Raw genomic sequence first — 7,160 nt, 5'->3', positions numbered from 1 at the left:
GACTGAGTGAGAGCATGGATGTACGGGCGTGCCTAATTAAAGCAGGCTGCTGACAATCGTCACCGTGACCCTTAGCGCCGCTCTCCCCCGGGGGGTCCTGTTACCATGCTAATGTTAACACCGGCTGACGTGGGCTGGGCATATCCCCAGCAGGGCCTGGCTTGGGCAACAGGAAATGACAGGACAGGGAAGTGACAATGTGCTCCAGCAGCTAGCAGGCCAAATACTGACACAGAGAGATCCACTGTGTCAGTATTACATGTGAGAAAGAGAGAGAGAGAGAGAGACTGCTCCTGGTGATTTCTCTGAAGTATACATCATCTACACTGGCTTGAAAAGAGCAATATGTGCCTATGAAAGGCTTGTAAAAGAGCAACAGCTTTTGGGCTTTAGGGTGGCAGAAGAGATTTAGCAGATTGGCAGAGGGTTAGCATAGCTCAAAGGGCCCGAATTGTTGTTTAAAAACTTGGAAAACCGGAGAAAAGTTTATTGTAATACTACTTGTTGTAAAATTACTTTGTTGATCTCAAACTTTTTTTGGATTTCCCTTCTACAGTATATAGGAGAATATCTGTTTTTAAACTATCAACAACGTAACAATCAATAAATAAAAATACTTTGTCAGAATACTTTCCTTCCTTTAATGTCACAGTATTACCTTTTTAGTGGTTTGCTTATTGCTCTATACAACAAATTCAGAAAATAAATGTATGAACATTCAAAAGAGCTCCCTTATCGTTATGTAATGTGTTAAAAGAAATTATAATAATAGGTCAAAGTGGATCGTTGAGCAAATTATGGCAAATAATCGTAACGGACGAGAGAGAGTGAGCTCACCAGCCTGTCATTCTATCACTGTCTCCTCTCTGAGGGAAGGTCAAGGACATATGCATATTCATGGCCGAGCCTGGCACACGGTCGATGGGTTTTAATTGTTTTCTCCTGGTTCGTTGAGGGACGTGCCAGCAGGTATTGATCTGTTTGAGTAGAGGCCATTCACAGAGCACGACTACGAGACCTTTACCTGACGGAACACCCCTCAGGATGTGTGTGTACATTTAAGGTTGTGTTTGTGCGTGTCTGTGTGTGTGTATGCATGTGTTTGTGTGTGTGCGTGTACAGTCAGCAAGACATCACAACCTCAGTTGTAGAATAGAATGCTGAAATTGTGAATGGTGGATGTCTGTGAGTGGTTGAGTCCAGAGGATATGGTCTCTCTCCTCGAATGAAACAATAAATAATTTTCCATGTCTGTTGACAATGACAAGTTTACACCTAAAGAGAGATGTGTTTGGGAGGGAAAGAAGAGAGACTGAGAGAAGACATGAGAAACAGAGAAAAAGAAAGAAAGAAAGTTGACAGCAAACCATTTGACCCTGGCAGCTGAGTGGGGGCAGACTGGCTTGTCAAATCTCTCTGCTAACAGTGAATAGGCATATCTATTCTGAGAGCTGAGGAGTGTCATGCACTGTAGCTTTATAGCCCGGGATAAAGCTGGATAAAGCCATTGGCTGTGGGACACACATCACTTTCCCTCCCTCTCTCCTCTCTCAACCTCTTTATCCTCCTTCCTACCCTTCTATCCCCGTCAACCCATTCTTTATTCCTCTTACTTGCCCACCACACTTTTCTCACCATTCCTTCATTTATCTAGTGCTGTCACCCACCGTATGCACCCCTCCTCCCCTCCATTTTCTCCTCTCATGTCCACCTCAGTTCTCTGCTGTTTTTGTGGCATGAGAGGCTGGCGTGTCATATGAATTGCAGTACATGCCCTGACAAACAGGAAACTGTGTATGACTGAGATCAAGCATCATACACTGGGATTACTGAACACAGAAGAGTCCTGTACCTTTTTTCCCCAACATTAATCTAATAATGCAAACACACAGAACCCATAATATCCATGTTGAGTGTTACAAAGAATCACAAAGGAATTTGCTCTCAGCCATATTTAAAATGGTCCAGCACTTCAGAGGTTAAGGCACCAATCAGAGCACACAGACAGATGTACAAAGACGTTTTAATATTCGCCAAGGTGGGAATCGTGGTCTCCTTCTCTGGCGAGATTGGACCCCAAGGCTATTCAGGCAGTGGAGAGCCCAAAGTGTTCTGTAGGGTGCGAGGCTTCGCATGATATTTCATCAATTAACAATTGGGTTGTCTAAAAGTATTAATCCTCTTTGTATTGCTTTGTTTGTCTGATTTAGGGATGAGTGTGCAAAAAGACCACTAGATGGGGCCAATGTTTAGATTAGTAATCGTTAACCACACTGCAAGGTCAACACAGTGTCTCTAAGCGTGGTACGTATTGTACGCCCGCTGTACTGTAACTAGATGTAGGCTCAAACTCAGATTATCACTTGGACCCGCCCAAAGTCGCTTTGGTTTCAGTTCCAACCCCCACCCCAGCCCCCCCGCCCTACTACATGACAGGGTTGTTCCCAGCCCCCCACCTCCCCTTCCCCCTGGTGGTCCCACCCCTCCTCACAGGGGTCACACTGATGACGAGTGGCAGTCCACTGAGGGGAGCGAGCTGTTTGCAGTCAGCAGTGCGTTTGTTGATCATTATTTAGAGGCTCACATTAATGTCCAGCTCACGGGCATGTGTGTGGGGGGGAGGCCTTGCAGTGGAAGGTAGGGGCAGGGGGGAGGCGTGAGGACACGAGCTGTCATAGCTCCTCTCTGTTAGTCAGTTGACTAGCTTTCTGAGCACTTGCAAAAAATTGGGAAGGGCATAATGTTTTAGCACATAAACAACATGAATAACCAAACAAAGACATCCTAAACAACGGGTTGACACTGAGAAATCCACACCCAATGCATCGTGTCCATTCTTGCCTGTCGGAAGTTGAACATCAGATATGGGGGTGGAACAATTGTGAAAAGTGTGAATGTAAAACAAGAGGATGCTGTGTCATGGCAGAGTTCAGCACCTTGTGTGTGTGTCCTGGGATGTAGGGGGGGGGGAGCTCAGTCAACCCCTGGGAGGAAGCAATCAATGATCGAGGCCATAATGCACCTCTCTGTATTCCTCCCCACATTCATGCCAGTTGGACGCTATTGGGAGCTGTCACACTCATCTATGTAAGCACACACGCACGCATGCAGTGTTGCATGGTGGACAGCTCATCCCTCACACAGCTGTCTCTCTTTCTCTGTCTCTGTTTCTCTCTGTCTCTCTCACTGCTCCAGCCTGGTCTCTCTCTATGTTAATATACTGGGAAACCTCTTTCTCTTCACGGCAGTAGTAGCTCTGTCTCTATGTTAATATACTGAGTGGTATACGACTCAGTCACAGAACTACCTCCCTGACTCTAAGTGGCTGAGCACTGTTGAGTTCCAACTGACTGTTTACTGGCAGTATGGACTGCCTCTGTTCAAGGTAATCTGGTTTGAATGTGGGCATTACTGCGATGTTACTCTTTTATTTATTTATCTATTTATTTATTTATTTATTCAAGCAATAGTTTTCCCCCTGAGGATATTTAGAATATTATCACTAATGAGTCTGACGTAATTACAGTAACAAGGTTTACGATTGGCCAGGAGAATGTGAATGAACAGGTAGCACTAACAACTGACTTTCTCTAATTAGCAAGGGGGAAAGTTAAAACACTGGCTTGATTATGTCTGGCATGATAATAAAAGTTTTTAAATAATCTCATCAAACACTAATTTAATCGAGTTGTATTCTCTACAGATTTAATGAGAGAAGTTTGTGGATGAAATTGTTTTAAAATACATTTTAAACCTAATGCACAACAAGTGGGTGACAATTCTAAATAATCAAACAGTGAAACAATGTTCAAATATGTTACTGCTTTTTGATAAAAACATCAAGTTCTATTCTGTAAAAAAGGGTAAGTTAGTCGTCAGTAGTTGCTGTCTTTCCTTGATTTGTCATTTCACAAATGACAGAGACAACTCTATAACTTTGAACTTAAAGAAGATGACAAAATGCAATACAGTATGTGTCTTCAAATAGTCAGAAACATGTCTGGATTCAAATGCACCATAGGGATGAATGTGTTGCAGTCAAAAAGATGACTCCAAATGACTCATATCCTGCCAGAAATGAAGACATACAATTAACATCACATCCCATCATCCTCAGTTGTGCAGACAGCCCTGTAATTGGGCTGCTGACCAGTCTCTGTGGCTCCGGGTGTCAATTTATTCTGAGAGCCAGAACCCAGGGCGGGTAACGGCCCTTGCGCTATGCCATAACCTGGTGGAGGCAGGGACATCATTAACACTTCACTGGGCCTACAGGATACGCACATACTACCCCGAGCCTCCCACACTGTACAGGATAGACACTTAGAGAATGGGGGAGAAGGTTGGTGAGACCCAGTGTACCCAATCCCAGTCACAAGTACCTTTTGCAAGGAAAAATGCTTTTGTAGGAAGCATTTTAAACAGAAAAGCAAGCATGTAATTAATTCAGTCTTGATCTGCTTAAAGGCCTATTTGTGTTTTCCAAAGGTGGAGGTTGATACATATTGGTACTGTATTTCCACTTTAAGGTTGATGACATCTTCTCATGAATTTAGAAGGTTGTATGTGAGGTTTAGACCTTCCACTGCCACATGCCACACGAGGCATGTGTCACAGTAGAAGTCTGAGGATGAGATAGAGTCACGTCTGGCCCCGTTAAGTAATGCATCTGCTGTCTGTCTACCTCCCAGACTGTGGAGAGGTCAGGGGTTAAATAGAATGTTCCATCTCACTCAGGGTGGCAGAGAACAGATAGCGTACTGTGAGTGTTTGACAGGTTGAGGAAACTTGTGTAAAGCCTGAAAACTGGGCAAAGTTACTTAAAATAGAACCCACTCTGAACATTTGTCTCTCACATTCCAACGAAACATCCTCCTGATCTCTCCTTGACTCTGACATTCCCAAACCTACCATTCCCTGTCTCCACGGCCTCTCCACACATGCTCACTGGCACTCAAATGGCTGTTCATTAAAGACGGAGACCTGGGGGGAAGCAATCGTCTGAGAGACGGAAATTGTGTGTCACATTAGATTAGCGGTGTAGAGCCTCTGGATTTGCTCCGGGGAATAAGGAATTATTTCAATTACATTATTTCAAAAAGTCTTTAAGCAAAACCAATACAGATAAAAACAAATTAAGGATGATTTGTGATCTGTTGAGGTCTGCCATCCCACAAATTGAGGTGTGAAGTCAGATGTATGAATAAAGTGGACATTGGTGGGTTTTACACTGATTTGGATCAATTACAGAAATAAGAAATATGACCAATTTGCATACCATGATCTTAATACATGAACCCTCCATTTACAGATGTTGTATTCAATATTTTTGCATCAGTATTAGTGATAAGTTCACAACAAGAGCCAAAGCAACCTGAGCCTGAAACCTGAAGCCTGAACCTGAGTATGGGTCAAAAACGATTAAATGTTAAAATATGAATTAATTAGTGTCTAACGAATGTAACTTTCTAAACTTCATCATGCTCGAATTAACTACTTGCAATGCTAGAAAGCTGTAAATGCTGAACAGGACAAAGAATGCAACGATAGCACTATTACTCCCGAGTCCCTGTGTGTCGTTCAGAAGGCGAGAAGGGAAAGAGGGGCATACTACTGTGAGAAGGGGAGGGAGAGAGGGATATCACTGGAGCCTTAGAGAATCTGCGCGGACTGAGACACAGACCGGCTTGAGACAAGGGACAACCATCCTGCCGTGCTTCACATATTTCACAGCATACCTTTATTCAAAAGCTGAATGAAATCCGAAATACAGGAGGTTCAGCGCTGGGACAATACGGTACTTAGGGTTTAAATGTTTCGGTAACCTTCTTTGAACTTTTGTTGTGGCTGTCTACTTGTGCGTTTCTTTTGGACGGAAAAAGTCGGTGACACGAAATCTCTCATTGAGAAATTGGTCGAGTTAAACACGGTAAGAACTGAGCTATGTAAACTGAAACGATAACACTGATTTCAACAACAATAAACACAGCATGTCAACATATTTCTTTACCGGTGAATATAGCCTGTTTTCGAACTTTTTGTTATGGGCAATGTGTAGTTTGTGACACGTGTAAAAGTATTAGAAGGCTAAAACTGACAATAGTCAGCCTACCAAACAAGACGCGTTATCACCATTTTATTAATATATACAATTACAAAGTTAGCCTGTAGATAGCGTGCCTTTTCACACTTTACGAAGATTTTCTGAAAAGTTTTTGGTGAAGTTGCATCTCCCGTACAGAGCAATTGGAAGCCCATTGGATGGGGTAGCCTATGTTAGGCTATACTTTCTGGCAAATTAGCTAATTTATTTGTGTCGAACTTGCTATAGCCTACAGGGAAACATGTTAAATAATTCAAATGTATTTTCTAAATGCGTTTACTTTATTCGTTTCAACATATGTTTCTGATTATAATAAATTACTAATCAGTCATAGATTATAGCCGTACTTGTCAGGAGCTCTGTTTTTTTTTGCAATTCTAAACTCAATCAAACAAAGTTAGGCTACACTTGGCAAAACAAATAGACCAACGCTTTTTAAGTTGAGCGGGTTTAAAACTAAACTAAACCAAATATGTCTGCTGTTTTCAGTTGAAGAAAAATAAGTATTCAACAGTTTTTAATTAAATATTGTGTACACACTCAAGTGAAAATTATTAAACCACCTATTTGTTTATTCACAATTGTTGTGGGTTCTTTGTGGATTTCTTATAGTCCACACTCTTGGGTTAGGGTTCTGTACTAGTAAAATATTTTACTAGTACAGAACAGCAGTTTTAGTTTAGTTTGTTTGATTTTGTGTTATTATAATTTATTCAATTTTGTATTTGTTAAAATGTGCTTGCCTAGAAAATTGTCTCTTTCATATGGTTCACAAAAACTTGATTGTGCTTTTGATATTGTCGACATATTGTCTTTGATAACTGCAATTGCATTAAAAAAATACTACATACATTTAAGTTAATGGCAGTTGCATTCAGCAATAGGTAAATAATAACCAAATCATCTAAAACTCACTCATAATTATTGGATTACAAATATGTTATGAAATTATTTTATTTTACAGGTAACTACATTGTTTCCTAAATGTGTGGGTCTGCTCAGATAAGATTTTTACATTTCATTCCATTTAAAGGTGTATTTTCCCTTCTTTATAATG

Source organism: Osmerus mordax, chromosome 27, assembly GCF_038355195.1.
Source record: "Osmerus mordax isolate fOsmMor3 chromosome 27, fOsmMor3.pri, whole genome shotgun sequence".
Taxonomy (NCBI): Eukaryota; Metazoa; Chordata; class Actinopteri; order Osmeriformes; family Osmeridae; genus Osmerus; species Osmerus mordax.
The sequence above is the reverse complement of the archived record's forward strand: the minus strand, read 5'-3'. Positions refer to the sequence as shown.